This window comes from Sabethes cyaneus, chromosome 3 (genome assembly GCF_943734655.1).
Source record: "Sabethes cyaneus chromosome 3, idSabCyanKW18_F2, whole genome shotgun sequence".
In the NCBI taxonomy this organism is placed as follows: Eukaryota; Metazoa; Arthropoda; class Insecta; order Diptera; family Culicidae; genus Sabethes; species Sabethes cyaneus.
The window spans coordinates 244,631,024-244,652,210 of NC_071355.1; the positions used below are offsets into that span (position 1 = coordinate 244,631,024).

The 21,187-nt window shown below is 41.2% G+C and overlaps 1 protein-coding gene across 2 annotated transcripts in view; it reads right to left on the minus strand.

Annotated features, from left to right (window-relative positions):
* LOC128741730 (nuclear hormone receptor FTZ-F1 beta) overlaps positions 1–21,187 on the minus strand; it is a 76,251-nt gene that overhangs the window by 6,609 nt on the left and 48,455 nt on the right. The window lies entirely within an intron of this gene.

The window sequence follows — 21,187 nt, forward strand, 5'->3', positions numbered from 1 at the left end:
ATCTCCGTTGCCACAGATTTAAATCGAAGCCGGTCCAAGTAAGCCAAGTAAGCCAACAGCGTGCATCCGTCTGTGTGTTTATGAGGCGGATTTGTAGCACCAAAGAGGACGCCTGTCTTTGCTGTTGGTTCGAGAGCTTTTGAAGCAGCAAGCTAAACAGGGGTGCCAGTGGGTAGAATCTTTTTTGGAATTGTAATACACTTTGGAAACACGAAAAGTGGTTACGTTTTGCAATTCTATTACTCAGTCATTTTACAATGGTTTTTTGCGATATTTTCATTAATCCATCAGAAGTTTTCTAAGAATATAATAAAATATATCGAGTGACTATTAACATAAGCATAAATATCAAACACTATCAAGGATGAATGTAACAGCAAATGACATGTAAGCATGCTTTTGCTTCCCAGGCACAGAACCTCTTCTTTTCTAGAAAAAAGTGACAAAATCTCCCCGTCCCACCAGGTCAGGAGTTATTCCATTCAATAAAACCTAGACCAGTGCTGATGTCCTGAAAGTAAACAATTTAGTAAAAGTGTCTCTTTCAGCAGACGCAAAGAGAATCTCTCATTTGCGGGCCAGATGTAGTCCTTATGTGACTATCATTGTATTTTTTTTTTTTTTCAAATCACTAAATAGTGAAAATTAATGAAAAGTTTTAAGGTCAAATTTTCCCATACATTTTCCTCGTGATTACCTTGCTTCCCAGGTAGGCACAACATCATCTGTTTACTGTGATTTTGATTACTTTCCTTTTAGAATAAAAGTGATCGAGTCTCTTCGCCCCTACATGTCGAAGATGCTTTACGACGATTAAACTCTATACCAATTTGATGTCTGTATTGGGAAAGTGACCCAGAAAAAGTGACAAATTCAACTTGTTCCAAAAGGACGAAGACTCTTTACGACGATTAAACCTATGACAATTTGATATCAGTTTTGGAGAAGTTGCTACAGTTGGAAATATAAACAATCTTTGATTCTGTAATTGGCGGCAGCAGAGGCGTGAGTCTAGGAGGGGCTTGAAGGCCCCTTCCCCTCGAGGGTCGTACTGCGAGTTGTGGAGTCTGTGGGGGTGTGGCTGGGTTGGGCATTGATCCGTAAACGACGCCGTAAAATGAGCCACTTAAAGCACCCTAGCCCGCCGTCTACCAGGAGTGCCAACAGTGCACATAGGGATCGATGCCAATAAGATCGCAATTATGATATACTGGCAACGGCAAGGCAAGGACACGAGACATCCCAACAATCCGTATAAGGCGCACCGGAGCTGGTGGTTGTATTTTTCTGCTACCTGATTATGGAAGGGTGACCCTCTCAGAAATGTTGGGGAATCAATAAATGCTTAATGCGAGAAATGTAGATTCAGGCAAACTGATAATTCTTGATATTAGGCCAAAAATATAGACTTAGCGAAGGTGAGAGTCGAACTCATAGCTCTCAATCGCTAGTCGGGTGTGTTGTTTAACCAATTACACCACTAAGCTCTCAGAAATGGTAGTGAGTTAATAGTTTGAAACCCGGGTACGTTCGAAACCCGTCACCAAAGTTGGTAGGTAGTAGGCTCAGATGGACCATTCCTAACTTACGCTGATCTGGCTCTGAACATAGTCTCCATAAAGGAACCATGTCAACCCTAGCCTGGTTTCCCTGCTTGAAAAAATAACCATGAGATCACGGAAAGTGGCTATCTACAACGAGCGAAACATGGACGAAACAAAACAACACCAAAGAAAAATAAATACACAGCCAGACGACATGGACTGCCGGCAAAGGAGCGAACGTTTTAACGCCCGTTTAACAAGAAACCCAGAGAGAAGCTAGTCCCTCGACGAGCCAGATATTTGTTCCGAAAGTCAATAGTGGTACAATCAAAGAAGTTCTACTTGGAAGAATCACCATGCTGAAAGTTAAACGAATTCTATGGGTTCTTCAAGGATAGGAGGATCAGGCAGATTTGAAGATCAGACTTTTAGCGACGAGCATTAAAGTTGCGATAGCTACTGCTGAACGGAATCAGGAAGAGCTAAGAAAAAAGGCCAAGACCGCTGAGATATCGTTGATGATGGCTGCGGAGAAAGAAGCGGTAGAAAACGAGACCCTGAAGAGTCCTCTGCATCCACATTCAGAGAAACGAAAAAGAGAGACACCTGGTAAGGAAGAAGACTTAAAAATGAGAACAAAATTACCAGAAGATGCAGTGGGAACAGACGACAAGATGAAGGACAAACTCCCAGGATGCCTTGATGTGAGGGAAGACTCCGAATTGAAGGAACTAGGGAAGAGCGTGCTTAGAACTAGGCACGCCCAAAAAGGAGAAATACTCTTCAAGCTAAAGAAGGAACCCACAATTCAAGGAGCTCATAGAGAAATCACTTGGGAATACGGCAAACGTTCGAGCGCTAATGCACCTTAATGATCGAATGCAGACACCTGGATGAGATTACTACCGAGGAGCAGTTATTGAACGCGCTGAAAGGTCAATGTGGTTTGGGAGACATCCCGATGACAATCCGGCTACGTTGGACGCACTATGGTATGAAAACACCCTCGATACGATTTTCAACGGCTGTGGCCAACAAGCTCCAAGCAGGAAATAGGCAGAGTAAAAGTCGGGTTGTCAGTGTTCACTGAGAGCTGTTCCTCTAACAACGAAAGAAATGGTGAGATGCTTTAACGGGAGTCCCCTCTGAAAGATCGAAAAATAATGAATTTTCATATTGTTGACGTAGGACTATATCTTACGGAAAGGTTTGGGATAGGGTGTCATTCCAAAAAATGTGCTGCTATTGACCAGGACCGTTATTGACCAGGACCGATGAAAATTGCAAAATGATGGCTGGAAAAAGCATGCTTGGGACAACACACTGTTCCTCATTGTGCAACCTTATCAGGTCCCTGCATGCTGATCAATACCGACGCCGGCCACGCCCGAATGCGGGTCCTGGTGGGGTGGAAAGGAATGTTAGTCCAATACTTGTTGCTACTAAAGACCAGGGAATCCTCCGCATCTTCACAAGCATTTCGGGAAAGGAATTTTTGTTAGTAGAAGGAGGAGGTGTGGAATAATGCAACAAACGAGGCACAGAAACAAACGATGCTAAATTGCCCTACGAAACGATGCTCGTTATGTAAACACCATTTATTTGAAACTAATCTGGATATTCGAAAGTTTTATTGTAGTCTGTAATTACGAAAATTAAAATCACAAATATACCTTTTTGTAAATTTAATAAAAGTAATAAATTTAATATAAGACATCGTAGTCGCGAATCGATCATCGACGTTACAACTTTTTGCAACCTTTTATTAGTGGCAAGCTGAAGCCCGGACGAACCAAAAAGATTCGCACAAAATCTCTAGGATTCCTCGCATTGGAATCGCGTAAAACAATTCTGCATAAGAATCGTACAGAATGCCTTGTTTATATAACGAGGATTCTTGTAAGAGAATCCAAAAGGTGAATCGCCTGGATACCTATAACTCGGTAAGGAATCTCCTCAACTATAAAATAGAAATCCTCGGCCAATCCCTTTCCCAACTATCATCTAGGGTCCAGGCGGCGAACTGATTAAAACAGACGATCCGGTACAGCGCAGGTCAACAAACTACGGTAGCAGCACTAAGGATAAAGAACTGTGAGCGGAAATGGAAGACAAAAACCTTCGACTAGAACTTTTTTGACGGGGCACTTAGGGTGGACGTCGAGCCTTTAAATCGGAGCGCGGAATGGCTTACGAACACGTTAGTGAGGGCATGTGATGCAACAATACCAAGAAAGCTGGAACCGAAGATTCGACGGTGACCAGTTTATTGGTGGAACGAGCAGCTCAGCGACCACCGCAGTAGCTGTCTCACAGCAAGAAGACGGGTTCAGAGAACCAATAACGCAGCAGAACGAGACCAGGGTAGGTGTTTCAAGCTGCAAGAGTGGCATTGAAGAGGAAAATCAAAAGGAGCAAACCGAATTGCTACCAAGAGCTGTGCCGTAACGTTGATATCAATTCCAGGAGCGACGCGTACCATATTGTTATGGCAAAAATCAAAGGTCCAAGATCATTATAGAAGTACACTTTTCCCGAGTGAACGTTCACTTGGCTGCTAATGAGCTACTAGCGTTGTAGCACCGTAACTACAAAAGATACAGCCCAGCTTTATTCAGAAAAGTTGTAGATAATAACTAGTTCTACAAATGTCCCATATATATCTTTGTCACATTTTGCTTGGCTGAGACGGTTCTGTCAAATGAATGTGAATTGAGTCAACGTGATCGTGCCATCCCTGCGCGTCACTGCATGAAATGAAATTCCCAGACTACCTGTGCAAGATCCTGAAGAGTTACTTCCACAACCGACTGTTGGTGTACGAGGCGGCCAAGGGGCAGCGATCGGTGAAGATTACTCCGGGAGTCCCCAAAGCTCTACTCTCGGACCAATGCTATGGAACGGGATGTACAACGGTGTGCTGATTCCAAAACTGCGCAAAGGGCAGAGATCGTTGGCTTTGCGGACGACATCTTACTGTCGGTAGTAGCTGAAACGCTAGAAGAGGTACCCAGCAAACAATTTGGTTTATATATCTAGGTTGCAACTGAGAGATACTAAATCATATCCGCACGAAAAAGTCATATTTCACGCCACATTAGAACATATAAGAACCAAAGTGGAGGCATTATACGCGCAAAAATTTTAACAATCATTTGTAATTCTATCTTGCATTCTATACAACAGCTTTTGGAACACGCAACTTAATACTCCTCAATATGGAATCAAGATATAACTAAATGTTACAATCAACTATACTACTATATAATTCACAGCCATAAGTTGTATATGACGACACGCACGACTACAAAACAATTTATTGTTCACTTCGCTTTGGCATACTCGATTCATTATGTAATTCCAATGGAAAACTAACATGCATACGACTTAATGAGGACTTTCTATTATGATCTTGTGTTATCTGGGTAGAAATGGTGCCCACGGAAGCAATTGGTACGATTAAGAAATTGATGCAACGAGCGAAGCTGCAGATAGCTCACCGTCACCACAAAACGAAAGTATTGTTGGTCAAAAACTGCAGAGCAGTGCAGTGGGTGGATATCACTGTTGGAGAGTACACCATAGCCTCGAAGCGAGTACCGAAGCACCTAGGAGTGATGATCTTAATTTCAATAGAATAGATCTATGTCTGTGAGAAGGCGCCGAAGATCATCAATGTGTTGGCTAGAATTATGCCGCATAGCTACGAACCTACATAGCAGTAGTAAGCGTCAACTTCTGGCTAGTGTTTCCCTGTCGATACTCAGCCTAAGTAAAATGAGGGTTTTGTTACACTCTTATGATGGTTTTAATGACTAAAAATACCCTCATAAGAGTGCAATAAAATTCAAATTCGGACAAAGGTGCAAAAATCCAGCCTAGATTTCAGCGTTGAGGACCGAAACCTAGTAAAGCTGAATAGCACGTTCCGCTCATGGCCATACAAGTCGCGAGTTCTTATAGAACAGTTTTACCCAAGGCAGTATGCGTCATCGCAGGAATGATGCCTATCAACATCACAATAGTAAAAGACAAGGAGTGCTATATTCGAAGGGAAACTAGAAAAAACCAGAAAACTGTCAGAAAGGGGTCCCTGGTCAAATGTCAGAAAGGAGTCCCTGGAATGCGGAAACAGGGATGCGGCGTCAAACGGCAGTTGGACCGATTATATCGACCTGGATGAAAAGAAAGCATGGAGAGGTGAAGTTCCACCTGACGCAGTTATTATCTCGACATGGCTGCAGCAGGCAGTACTTGCATCGGTTTGGCCACGTTGCGTCACTACCCTGTCCAGGATGTGGGAGCGTGGAAGAAACACCACAACATATTCGAATGCCCAAGAAATCGTAGTTGTGCGGAGCGAGATACCTAACTTAAATGTGAAGTGCATTACAATTACAAATGAAATGTGTAAAGAGGAGGAGGGCAGTTTCACAAATTATGTCGGAGCTGCAGCGCAGGTAGGTTGAATACCAAAGAACCAGCATGGTCATTTAGAATGACGGTAACGAGACGTAAAATACGGCCTACATCCAACGTTGGATGCTAGAATTGACATAAAAAGACGCCCTGCGTGGATGGGCGTGAGGGGATGGAAGTCAAGTTGGTCACCATCCCCGCATCGGTCATGTCACAACAGATTACAGAGAAGTGAAAAAGCACATCCTCCTCTCGGAGTAATACGTAACGGAAGTTCCGGGAGAGTAAGAAATGGACGGAGAAAGTATAGAGTTTTTTTAGTGGTTAGGCACAAAGTACAAGATTGTGAATCCCGCACAGTGCGATCACACAGTGCGATTTTTTTCCTTACCAAAAATACGCACGCACACACACAGAGATTGTTCAGTTTGTCGAATTCTATCGATTGATATATGAGACTTTCGGATCGATTCGGATTCGGATCGTTTTTCATACTGAACATTTTTTCAAGCATTCTTCTGGTAGGACTAAATAGGACAAATTTATCACTATCTAGAGACTATCAGTTGATGTTTAAAGGGAATGAAAGGGATCCATGGAAATATTCTTTTTTACGTAAATTTTCCAACCATTGATAAATACTAATAAATAGTTCTATCACAGCAATCGTATTGGCAACACTTGTTTCGCGATACGCGTTATTTGTTTTGAATGAATATTCACGGTTTAACTCACACCGTTAGCAACAAGAACATTCACTCGCACACTAAACACTCGAGGAAATGCCGAAGCAGAATTGCCAGGTATATCAATATGTATGTTTAAATGTCAATTTCGAAGATTGCTTTTCATTTTGAGTTTGAAAACTTCACACATTTATGATCAGCCATTCTACAAATAACGGCCTAAAGTATTCTTCTCGGGTGCTACACAACGTTGACCTTTCGTATACGTCATAAACTGTTAGCAGCATAAATGCTGCCAGCTCTGCCCCGAAAGAGCAAACATCAGAAAGCCAGCTTCACCGAGACGAGACCGAGCCTTCAAGGTGCGGAGCAGATCTTCTTTCTTCTGCCTGTTGGGCCACCCAACGAAACGGGTGGTGGGGCGGCAGCAAGGGGTTGGCACTTGGAAAAAGTTCGATTCTTCGTGACTTTTTGTACGATTTCTCTCGCCTTCAGTGTAGCTTTTGCGCCAGCCTAACTGCACTGCTGCTGCTGCAACTTGAGACAGCTTCCATCTGCGAAGCAAGGTTACTCGCCGCACCACCACTGACCCACTGGGTCCCCAGCCGAACCATGTCCATCCATCCATCCAACTCAGAATGCACTTTCAAATGCAACCTCATCAGAAAACCAAAATCGAGCTCACCGCAAAGAGTTAACTACCTTTCACGAGAACATGTGGTTTCCCACCGCACCGTACTACCATGGGGGTAGGCCTCAGACTGGGGAGCCGAGCTTACCGTCACCCGATACGAAGCGCGGCCGCGACAGTTGGCATGTATCCACCGCCGAATGGATGGCGTTCACTCAGCACGCATGTGTGTCACACGATCCGCGCCGCACCACTCCTGACCGGTGAGGAACGGTGAGGACGGCCGCGGAGGAGTGGCTCTTGAAGCATAACACGAGGTGTGAAATATCCACCCTCAGCTTAGCTTACGGACAGTTTAAGCGAACGGCAAACGATGATGATACTACATCGTTCATCTTTTTGACATTTCCAACCCCCTCGCACACGGACAAGGCCAGATAGATTATAAAATAATGCTTTTTTACAGTACAGTTCGACCGAACGTGGTGCAGGAGACGGTGGACGCGAGAAACTTGACCGCCCGCCTTGCCCAGCAGCAGCATAGTAGGCCGCGCGGTACATACATGGAAACGCGCGATGGCCGGTTGAGTGAATGGGATGGATGATGGCACCATCACCGACCAACCGACCGACCGGTGATAGGCGACGGGGAAAGGTCGTCGACGCGCGTTCGATGGTGGGCAACTTTTCTACTACGCGGACGGACGGTGCTGACCGCGGACCCAGACCCGGACCGGATCGGCCAGCAGCGGTTGAGCAGGGCAGAAGGGTGGCAGCGAACGATGAGGACGATGTCGAAGTACGGAAACCGTTAATCGGCCGAACACACTGCGAAAGAGAGGCTATAATAGCGGCAGAGGTTTTCGCCTGCTCGATGCGAGTCGCCACTGATCGACCACCACACCACTGACTGTTGGCATGTCCGTCCACTGAAACCACCACCACCAATAGCAGCAATAATAATAACAACAGCAACAACAGCGTTGTGCGGTTTTATTATGGATCTATAAAGAGACCAACCAGACGGACGCAGGCCGTGAAGGAGGATGCCAGGAGGCAGCAAAATGGATGAGTTTCCGTGGAAAATGCGAACTAAATACATACATTGTGTCAATGCCGAAAGCGTGGACTGAGGTGAATCACAGATTCGTGCAGTGATTTGGTGGATTGGGAAAACCTGCATTTTGGTCAACGCCAAACTATGCCTAGATACAGTGTATTTTTGTTTTGCTTGGCGCTTAAGACTGTTGATGACGCTGTCATCGCGAACAGTTGTCGGTTGTTGATTTATTGCATTTAACAAAGTAGCAGGCGTCGCCAAGTCAACGCAAGAAAAACGTATTAATGAACATACCACCTGCCGTTAAATCCTAAGTGGAACAAAGAATTCGACTTATCCCAGCTAACATTGCTGAAAAAGTAGATAAAGGCGTAGATACAACACTCTGTAGGTCCATCCTTATAGTGCCAAATAGTGCCCGCCATGATATTCAGCTTGTAATTATTGGCGTGGTCCAAACCGCTATATAAACAGGACTCCGTTATTGGCCGATTTAAATGGAACGAGTTGGTATGTGACAATAGATCTCACAAATGCTTTAAGAATTACTTAGACATTTTAGTCTTTGGAAAAACACGAGAAGAATACGGACTTAGCTGTCATGCTATCTCGACTTAAGGAGCACAATATGGAACTTAATCATTCTAAAAGTGTCTTTACAAGTTAGTCAGTCATGTTTATTACATGGCAGATCGAGGAAGAAAAATTAAATGCAATTAGGCATTTCTGAAGACCCGAGTGCTGTTCAGAGGTAAAAAGCTTCCTGGGATATGTACACACCTTAACGATTCGGTAAAATATACCGAAATCTAAACAGCTGAACGTTCGGTAAAATTTTTTATTGCACCAAACATTACTAATGATCTGTAAACGTCGATTGGCACCATCGTAATTTTTACCGAACATTTAGTTGTTTAGATTTCGGTAAAATTTTACCGAATTCGGTGCTTTTTATTAAGTGTGTAACATAACATTCCTTTTAGACTTTTAGAATTTTTAGATCGTACCCCAAAGACAAAATGTCGTCGATCGTTAGCTAATGCGGTTGATTTATATTGGACTTCAGAGAAAGAAAAAGAGCTTACACGATTACAAAATGAAACTATTAATGTAATCAAAACTCTGAGATGTTTGCACTGAAGAAACAATTGACCTTGACCAATCCACAAATAATTGCTTGTGTTTCTATATTTCGTCGTCCCGGTTAGAAACCAACTAGATTAAAACTTTAGTCGCAGTTGGGGATTGGGGGACGTTGAGAGAGTTGATGATCATCGGTGATCGTCAGTGATACGTTTATCTTCAGCTGGTTCATGTCCTCTACCAGAGGTAGGAAAATTCGAAAAATGAATATATACGCCGAGCATCGGCAAACGGTTTTATCATGAGAAAAATAGAGATGCGAATGGTTCATTATAATGAGCCACATACATTCACGCTTCAGGACTCGAATGAACGCCTTGCGTTTAAAAAATCCCAATAAACTAATAACAACAACAACATTAACGCTTCATAGCATCGCTAAATATACGAATACCGTGCGCAACGCAATAGTGCGAAATAACACCTTCTGCTGCTTCTAAAGTTGCTAACGCTACTTTAAACTAATTTCTTTTCATGTTGAAACTCTCTTGGATACTTTCCGGCGTCCTCGGGTATTCTAAGCCTGCTAAATCGACCACACTAAATTTTCAATATTCAATTTTTGAACGAATTCCGATGGTTACGATGAGGTTATGTTCGTGTTACCGTTCGAAAACTTTGCCCCATAGAACCCCCTAAGAGCACTCAAAGCCGGAGTAAGAGAGTAACAAGCATACTAGAGTTCGTGGTGATCGAATTGAGATCCACGCTATAATTAGTTAAACTATTGAATCGATGATAAATATGCTATGATTCTAGACTATGATAAGTATGCTATGATAATATTGATTTTAATTGATACGTATATTATGATTAATAAAACAGAAGCTCAAATGAAAGTAGGGAAATTAAGGAAATAGCTAGATAGAATGATGAGCGGCTAACGGTCATTTCAAATAAAATTGTAAATCTACTCACACACAAAATTAACGCAACAAATAACACTGATAAGATCTCCCGGAAAATGGGGATATTTGGAGTATGATGGAGGTATGAAAAGGAAGGAAAAAGGGAAATTAGAGCTAAAAAAGGGTTATAGATAATTAGCCTAGGAAGGCTCGGTCATTTCAAGTTCAATCAGCAAAGGAAAAAGGTTGACGAAAAATATTCCAAAGTTACACGTGCAAGTTTAACCAAACTATTACTAGTGTCTGATAAAATTAAAAGATAGCTTAAGCTTGAGAGCTATAAGCTTAAGATATACGTCGATTGAAATAATACTGTGCAGAAATCAGGTAAAACTAAATCCAGTTTGATCGATCGACGATTGATCGAGCCAAAAGCGAATAGCAGCTAAGACCAGTCCTTTCATTCCTTCCGATAGACCCATTAAGTTTAACCCTGAAGAACTATCAGAGGCAGTTACGTGCCGTTTAGGAGGTTTACCGTGGAAAATCCATCTGCATTGGAAATTACGACAACGACGAGCAACTCCTCGCTCCTTGAGTACGACACGCACGCTGGCAGTGGCACATCTGACAGCCACCCATCCGGAGAGCGGTAATTTTCCCGCAAGCAGCAGCTAAAGCCACAAGCAGTGGCCGGAACAGACAGCAAAGACCGAAGCCGAAGGCAATCCGCCTTCCGCGATAGCAGCTGCCAGCCTCAACAGCAGCCGTTCGTACGTCGATAGTTGCCCCTCCGCAGATCTAGCAGCAGCCGGCCGGCAACCACAGTAATACACACCCACACAATCATTGTAAGTTAGGTTAAATAAAATTAAATAACTAAAGTGAGAGTTTTCAGTAGTCGCCGTGGGTCCCTGATCGGTGTCATAAAGCCGACCTCGAGAAGGAGATTCTCTCCCTCTAGATCGAGCTAGCCTAAGAAAAGAGATCTTGAGTGTCCACCTCGGAAGTCCCCAGTGGTTCGACCAGGAACTTGGGGTAGTAGCGAGAGACCCTTCCGGCCTCCGAGTAACATTCGTGATGAGATTCAAAGCCGAAGGATGCAATATCGGCGAGGCAGGCGAATTGTGTATGTTCATAAGGGATGTTCCTCGATTCAAATAAGCATTTTTTTGCGAATTCTCCAACCACTGTTCTCTAGTGATCCCTTGGCACCATGAACATTCTCTTCTCGCCGAACGTCAGTCATAGAAGGATCTTCTTTGGGAACTTGGTCCGAATGATTTTCTCGACGTTGCTTACCTTCTTGGTGGGAAACCGAAAGTACTTGGTCCTCTGCTTGTTGTTGATGTCCAGCATCAAGTATTTTTCGTCACCAATTATGGCCACGACTTCGTGCTTCGTCGGAAAGATGTTTTTCAGCCATTCTCTGGGCGATTGCCTGCTACTCAGACACAGCCAGCCTCGACTGACGCTTCATCCGTAAAAAAACGTCCTTTAGCTATTGCTGCACATTACGGTCGCGCAGCACTGTCGGGCGGCCGGAACCCAGGCTTCCGTTCAATGCTTCAGCCTTTCTCGCCTTTCTTACCTTGTCCAACTCGTTACGGGGTGGATCTGGCAGTACGAACAAAGCATTGAGCGTAGTTGTTTGGTTGTTACATGCAAATTAACTGTTAAAGTGGCATAAAAAGTCGGTTAAATCTGTCCACTTTTTTAATGCCTAAGGTTATTGCTAATGCTGTTCTGAAATGTAGGCCCTTTTTAGCGCCCAGAGGACGAACGCCTTTGGTGGGGACCAGTCTGGTCAACCGTACGCTACGGCGCTGGTCATGATCGACCATTCGAGTCTTCTAATCAAAACGTTAGATACCTTCAAATTGGTTTTCCAAAGCGACACATCTTCATAGGGTAATTGATCTTGAATGGACCTATTTAGCGCTTTTTAACACCACCACTCGCACTCCTGCTCAATTTACTCGTCATTTATAAATAATATGTGGTGATGTTACTATTTGTTGGAAAGTACCACCTTTTTTCTACATTATCAGTACTTTAAAAATGTATAATTGATGAAACTTTTATTAAATATATCGTTTTTTGCCAAAGCCTTTTTTTGATCTTGAATGGACCCAACATGATCTTGAATTGGACCTATTTTTGATTTTGAAATGGACCTAAATTAGGATTGTCATAGTTTCTTCCATGTAAATGACCAAAATAATAACAAAGAATTTTTTTTTAATAGTACAACTATACTACTGTTATTTATTAATAGGACACAAGGTTGAACAGCTTTTATCTTTCTTATACTCTGTTAGAAAGGTATGAAAGTCGGTTGAAAAATTTGAAATCGGTCAACGTCACCGAGGGTCTTGTTTTTATGTCAGCCCACCAATTGAACAATGTTTCAGTGACTTGATATGCGTTGTGTATGTATCTGTGTGTGACATTTGTATATTGGGAATTTATTATTACCTGTTGTTCAGATATGGTTGAAACGATTTCCACGTCATAAAAAAATTATGTCGCCTATTAGTTTCAAAAATTTAAACCATTCATTAAAAATATGTAATATAACTTGTATTAAACGTAGTTTATCAAGTACAGCGGGGTTCGAGTTTTTATTTAGTGACTACATATTTCGAAAGGTCAGACTTTTACTGACGTAGGACTACGTCTTACTGCAAAGCAACTAAAGGTTTGCGACAGCCCCGGCGAACATTTTGAATATTGCAATCGTGAAAAATTCGTTAATTAGTGGTAATTATTCAATTTTTGACACATTTATATGCAATTTTTTCAGTAGAAAAATGGTCTAGATTTTGCCACGGTTTCGATTTTGGCAACATAGGCGACACGCATTTGTTGTCAAATTCGAAATCATACTGTAAATGGTGCTTGAAAAAATTAGACTTGGTAATTCTACTAGGTTTAAAGGTAAGCTTAGATACTAGGTTTTAATTTTAAATGATAGTCGATGAAGAACTGTACCAGATAGAAAATAGGAAGTTTCAAAAATGAATATTTTAGATCTCAGGGTCACTCAATTTCGGTGGACAAGGAGGTATTAATTTTGTCACAAGTCAGAGGGGAGAGGTGCTTAAAGAAAACTTTACATCCTCCAAGAAAAAAATCAGAGGGGTTGTGTATAAGATACGACCACGGATGACGTAGTACAACGTTAGTCCGGTTGCTTGATTTTGAATATTTTACTAAACTGATTTTTAATCTATCTGTCAATCGACCAAAAGGTGATGTGAAGTCAACCTGCTTACTTATCGGCGGAATATAAGGCCTTTGCAAAATATTTTTTAAGTTTTTGTCTCCCCCCCCCCTTTAGAAATTGGCATGAAAAATCGGGGGGCTCATCGCCATCAATAGAAACTGTCCGTGGGAGGCGAACGTCATTTTCTCTGGAGTCTTTTCCTACCATATATTTGGTTTTCGACGCAATAATTTGAAACCCAATCCTCCTAGCATCCGTTATAGTCTGGCGTAGATTGCCTCCAAGGTTTCTAATAATGATGTGGAGGTCGTCTGCGAAGGCTAACAGTTGGCTACTTTTGCTGAATATCGTTCGTATCGTTTTGATGCCCACTCGCCGGATCATACCTTCAATGGCGACATTGAATAATATGAGTTCATCCCCTAGCCGCAACCCTCTACGCGATTCGAAGGGACTCGAGAGTGCCCAGGGAACACGCACGCAGTACATCACTCGGTCCAGGGTCGCTTTGATCAACCGCGTCAGTTTGTCCGGAAACCCATTCTCGTACATTAACTACCATAGCTGGTTGCGCTTGACTGTATCATATGCTGCCTTGAAATCCACGAAAATATGTGCGTGCATTTGTCGGATAAAACACGCCTGATACTGCCGATAATAACGTAATAAGATCAGTAATTACAGCAATCGAACAGATCTACTTTTATCCACTGCTCCGGTAGTTTCCCGAACAAGTCGTCAAAACCCGAGACATCTGGTCAGCATACCCGAATAAAAATGTACAGCGAAAACACGTTGAATTTCACTGTTACAAAACATCGAAAACCCACATTGAAACTGTGAAAAGCTTTGTAAGTGACACTGTATATTGATGTTTTCACAATAAACTTTAATGTAAACCGCTAATTTTACAACGAATAAGGGGGTGATTAAGTGCTGTTACAGGCAATTTTTCGACTTGTTCCCATACAAAGCCCAAAAACAGTTAACTTTGTGGTACATTCACTGTAATATAGAGCGAATTCACAAATTTTTACAGTGAAGTTACGTTTTAATTGTTGTAAACAACAAAGTTTATAGTAATCTTGATGTTTTTACACTAATATTCGTTGTGCATTTATATGCGGGTAGGTTTTCTGCTTTGGAGCTCATGGAAACTAGCCATTCTGGCGGTCCGTTCTTCGCAAGAAGAGATGGGAGTATATGTTTTCGCGGTAGCAGCAGTGCACGAGTGTGATTGTTGTGAAACAATAGTTCATATGCATAAAAAGTATGAAGGTCTGTGCCAACCTGGGCACGACCGAGGGGCTCACGTATTTAGGACTACAAATGCAGGTTTAATTTGACAAAGCTTGACATTTCGCAAATGTTTATCACGCAAATTTTTAATTTACTGTATTATTTATTGCTTTGAATCATTGCTATACATTTGATACAAGAAGACAAGATTAAATTTCCTAAATGCCTGTGCTCTGTATATCAGTTTTATCCGTTTCTTAGAGTTTGTAGTTCCACTAAGAGTTTCATCAGACCGCAATCACACCCAAGAAACATTTAGCCGCTGAATAAACATTTTAGCAGCCACAACTATTCAGCCATAGCTGAGTATCCAACGAATAAAATTTATTTAAACAACTGTACAATACTTATTCAGCCGAAATTGGAGAACTTATACAACCTATTTTATTCGAGGCGGAAAAACACTTGTTAAGCAGTTATATCGCCTCTGTGCGCCTTGTTTCCAGCTTTGCGCAAATTGGTTATTTGAAAACGCGCAAAAGCCTCTATTAAGCTCCATTGCAGCTTTAAAGCAGTTATTAGCAAGCCCAAAGCTTGACTTAGATGTTTAAGAGCTGAAAAAAGGTTTTTATTTATAATACTAAACCATAGTTCAGCCACAGGTTAAATAAATTCAGCTAAAAAACGTTTGATCAGCCTGGAGTTGTTACTTGGGTAGCTGCTTTCAAAGGTGAAATGGAGCTTAATAGAGGCGTTTGTGTGTTTTTAAATAACCAATTTGCGCAATTCTGTCAATTCTATTTTTAGAACGAGAAATAGTTTTGCAATACTTGTTCAGTGGCTTAATCAACGTCTCATCAACCTCTATGCAGCCAAAAAATAATCTATTTTTAAATTTAAAAAAGAATAGAACGCGTCATATTTATTTTGCTTTGGCGTCGTATGCTATGTTCTAAATTTTGAATAACTTGAATTCGTATATGCAAGCTAATTAAAATTGCATGTCGTTATCTTTCGGGAATTGAACCGCCATCTTCTGATCCATAAGCACTCATCGTATGATTCGCCCCGTCTGCATCTGCAGAACAGACAGTGAAACTATCTTTACACTTGAAGCAGTCGATAAAGTCGATAACTGACATATATTTTTGCTGCCAGTCGAATTGCGAAACTCTATGATCTGACAGTATGTGTGCTGTGAACCGAATGAAAGCTTAGTATTAGTTTATAAAGTCACTTTAACACCTTTAAGCAACCGTAAAACGGTTCTATGTTTATGGCTGTTTAGAAGCCGATTGTTTAGCCGAAAAATCCGCTATTAAGTTTGTTTATCAGCTTTGGAGGAAAGCTGATTTGGAAAAACTTAAAGTAGCTTAAACATCGCTTGGTCAAACACCACTTGAGTGCTTACTTTATGCAGCTTGGATAGCCTTAAACCAACTCGTAAACAGCAATTGCTCTTGCTCTTCCCGAAAGATGACGACATGCATTTTTAATTAGCTTGCATATACGAATTCAAGTTATTCGAAATTTAAAATATAGCTTATGACGCCAAAGCAAAATAAATGTGACGCGTTCCATTTTTGAAATTTAATTTTTTGGCTGCATAAAGGTTTTTGAGACGTTGATTAAGCGACTGAAAGAGCATTGCAAAACTATTTCTCGTTCTAAAAATAGAATTGACAGCATTGCGCAAATTGGTTATTTAAAAACACGCAAAAGCCTCTATTAAGCTCCATTGCAGATATGAAACCAGCTACCCAAGTAACAATTTCAGGCTGATCAAACGCCAGGGTGTCGACTCAAATCAAAAAATAAAATTCCCTGACTTTCCCTGATTTTCCCTGATGTTTCAAATATTTTTCCCTGACCCTCAAAACTCGAATATCAAGCTTATTTGGGCGATTTTTGGCTTAAGTTTTTAACCCTTTAGCATGGCTTATGCGAGCTACTGAAACTACTAACTAAAGCTAGATTTCTTCATGATTTAAGAACATGTATCAAAGATTCTTAACCTATTTCTTACCAGCGTTTCGAAAACGCCCTTTTCTATCGAGTCTAGGGACAGTTATGTTTGAGGTATCAACTTGAATCCAAAGAAACAAAGATTGAGAAATAATCTAATCGACCTGTTTTTGCACAAAGCTTAGCTGTTACATACAACAAAATTACAGCCGTGTAAACATAACAAATCTTGCTAATTTTCAGTCAGCTCAAACTAGTAACTTTGCCGCTGGAAGGTGGACACATGTCTGCGAGTTTTCAGTTAAACTAAAACAAAATTTTCCTGGAAGTTTCAGCTTGTTATCTTTGCTGCAAAAAGTATGGGGTTAAAGAGATGATTCCTCAAAGATTGGTACAAAAATGTGCGTTTTGCTGGCTTCGAGGTACGGCAAAACTTTAGCTAGATATATTGTTAGAAAATGTCCAAATGGCAAATATTTTAACCCTCAATGGTGGACAGTATACGAAGTTAACACTAAAGCTGTGTGTCATGATTTCGGATTGCAACTATCGAGACTTGAGAGCAACATTGACTCGAAGGTAGTTCGGTGGCCGGCCGTTCGGTCCGATGACCGTATATGGGTGTTGAGAATTAAGGCAAATTCTTCAACTACAGCTTAATCAACGTATAGTCACCAACAAATCATAAATTCGATGATACTAGGGACGAATTGAACCGCCCAGTTAGCTTCGAGGTACGATACTGATCTAACAGCCAGTCTCGGCTAGCCGGTTTTGTTAGATAGAATCAGTAGGATGGTTGCACTGACCCCGTAATTTTCCTGTACTCTAACAGCCGGCTGCGAAGTCTATCGATAAAGAAGGATAATGTCTAGTGACGGTTAATGCTCAAGACTTTGCTTTGCATTGCTAGGGACGAATTCTATGACAGGTTCGAAAGGATTTATGGGGTGTGCACGACTTGAAAATTCAAGACTCTAGCTCCCAGATTGATCCTGTTTAACGGTCAATACTTTTTGGAAGTCACAATATACAGTCTTTTCTTAGCGACTTTGACCACTATCTCGACGTAAAATCCACGCAAGGTTATCGAAATCGGCGAAGGCTCGCACTGAGAGGATGTTGCATTTCAACATCTAGCGGTTTACGGCATATGACGTTGCAGTAGAGTTGACCAGAAAGCTTGATCAACGAATCGCAGAACAGTATGACGAAAAGGAATAAGACGTAAGTAGGCTATGGAGGATCCGCTATTGCGCCAACAACTACGAGGGAAGTGATAGGCACGACGTGGGGAAGACAATCACCCTTATTCTGCGAGTCACGTGACTCAATACGTGTAACAGCTTGTTTGATGTCGAATGCCAGAAAACGACAGATGAGAAGAACCAGGCCAAGAGTCGCATGCTCACTGCGGATCACGTCAGAACAGAGAAACATGTAAGCTTTCTGCGTATTACTTAACCAGCTGAACCAGTCCCGAAGGTTGCCAACTCGCATAAACGCAAATTCTATAGAACGTTAATGTTCCGGTAACCCTTAACGGACATGAATCATGAACACTGAAGGAAGATGATCAATGCTTGGGGCTTCTGAGTGTAAAATTCTGCAATTGGTGAAAACGCTGTAGATCGCGTGTAAATAACAGTCTGTATCCCGCTTTGTGCTCTTGATGTCTGCACCGTGAAGTGCGTGAGTCCTGCCGATTTCGAGCACTACAGCGAGTAAAGTCTGACAATTTTACGGCGCAAAACAAATAAAAAATTTACGGCAAACTGAAAGATAATCGAATCGCCACTAGACATGTAACAAGTTTTAATTCAACCGATCAATCTGCGTATATTTTACACGAAAATTGATTTGATTCCAAAGTTGATCAACAATATTGCCGGGTAAACAAAATTTCCCTGATTGAATTTCGAAATTCCCTGATATTCCCTGATTTCCCTGATCCAAAAATGAATTCCCTGATATTCCCTGATTTTCCAGGTTTTTCCAGGAAATCGACACCCTGAAACGCTTTTATAGCTGAATTTATTCTACCCGTGGCTGAACTATGGTTTAGTTTTAGAAATAAAAACCTTTTTTCAGCTCTTAAACATGTAAGTTTGGTGATTTTATCAAGCTTCGGGCTTGCTAATAGCTGCTTTCGAAGCTGCAATGGAGCTTAATAGAGACTTTTGCGCGTTTCTAAATAACCATTATACGCAAAGCTGGAAACAAGGTGCACAGAGGTTATAATAAAGGGCGATATAATTGCTTGACAAGTGTTTTTTCTACCTCAAGCGAAATAGGTTGTATAAGTTCTCCAATTACGGCTGAATAAGTATTGTAGAATTGTTTACATAAATTTTATTCGATGCATATTTAGCTACGGCTGAATAATAATGGCTGCTAAAATGTTTAATCAGCGCATAAATGTTTCGTGGGAGGGCTGTTTATTTAGATGACAAATCATTTATTCAGCTAGTATAGCACAATTATTGAGAATTATTGAGAGAACCCGTGGTCTTTGCTTAAATTTATTCAGCGTCTACCACCTGTATTCAGAGTTAAATCAGCTGTGACCAAATCAGTAGCATTTTAATTCAGCTTCGGTGTTTGTTGGGCACTTCTTCTGGACGACGATATTGTATTTTGAAAATTTTTGTGTGACCTGTAGCACTAGTCATCTTTAGGTTTAAGGATTATGCTCAAATCATAATGTATTTGTTATTGGATGCACAATTTACGGTCTGTTTGGAAAAAATAAATAACTAATCTGGGTTATCATCATCAACCACTGGTCAATTCGTCAAATTCCTTGCAAATATTTGATACATAGCATCATTTATTGTGACTGGTTGATTTGAAATATAATTACCTTTCAATTAACATGCAATATTTAACTCAACTAACATTAAAATATCATCAATTAGCTAACGTCCTCTGCACAATAGTAGTTCTTTTTGACGTTCTGTTTATCAGTTATTTCACACTTGACAGCAATACAATCGAAAGTATGTAAACAATTGCATGTAAAGCGACAGCCCAAACGTCCAAAACCTATCTTCGGATCAGATAGTCCCTCTCTTTGAAAATTGCTCCATCACGTCACATGCAAGAATATTCCGTCAACCCCTTTTTCATATAAGACATCAGTTTTGAATAAATTTTTGCAGTATGTGGATACAATCAGGCGCAGGATAGGGTTGGTCGCTCAATTTTCATAACTATCCACTTTCAGGACATCAAATTAGACTAGGTTTACCGCGGTACTAAGAAATCGTGTTGGGATGAGAAGACAATCGCTTTTTCTGGCGTACTTCCCAAGCACAGATATTAAACTAGTATCTCTACTAGCACAGTTGTTATAAACTAGTTGTGGTAACCGATTAATGACTAATTTCAGTCATAAATAGGTTGCAGCAACCAGAAATGACAAAAGTGTGCTACTTGGGATTGGCATTAGCTGCTGGGACGAGGAGGCTTTAGCACTTGTTTTTCCGAAAATAAAGTAATCGAAATCACAGCACAGTAAACAAATGGTAACAAATACTCAAGTGTCGTCCCTGCCTGTGAAGCAAGGCAGTCACGAGGAAAATGTATGGGAATATTTGACCTTGAAACTTTTCGTTAATTTTCACTCATTCATAAATATAAAACAAAATTATATTAGAAACCACATAATTGCTACATCTGAGACACTAAAATAAATACTTAAATTATTCAGACACGTGTTTTTCAGATATCCCACGTTGAACCCTTCTATGCTTGTTAGACTGTCTGACTGACTGTTTCCATTATGTTCCCTGTACATAAGAAGGGTGGTACGCGCAACACTGAAAATTACAGAGGGATTAGATTGTTGTTCTCCAGGACTCGAAATAATCGCGAACGACGTACCACAGAGGAGCAAACTGGGACCAATGTTCTTGTACCACAATGTACAATGTTCAATGTACCACAATTGGTCCCAACTTTCCGGTTTTGGTTCCTTATCTTTCCGAATGCAGCAAAACCTGCATATGGCCGTAATTGTAAGACGAACAACGCATTTGAGCGCCGCCTGGTAACAAACTTATAAAATTTTATCGCCCAAACGAAAGGTTTTGACCTACTGATTAACTTTGCTGAAGACAGCAACTTTCTATGTAGCCAGGATTCCGAGATATTCCGCGATAATGAGTGTTGTATAAAATACAACGCGCTAGTATCCGTGTAACAAAAGTTGGCGCGAGTAACGGATGGGTAGATACAGTGCAAACTGAGTTCCACACAGAAATGCAAACATTTCAGCGCTAATGTTAAAATGTTAAAAAAGTAGCAAAAACATATCAGACTACCTGCACGTGGACGGTGTGGGTCCGAAAAATACATGATAGTAATAATGGTTCACCGTTCGTTGCTTACAAGTTACTGAGTCTGGTTTTTTTCTCGGCAA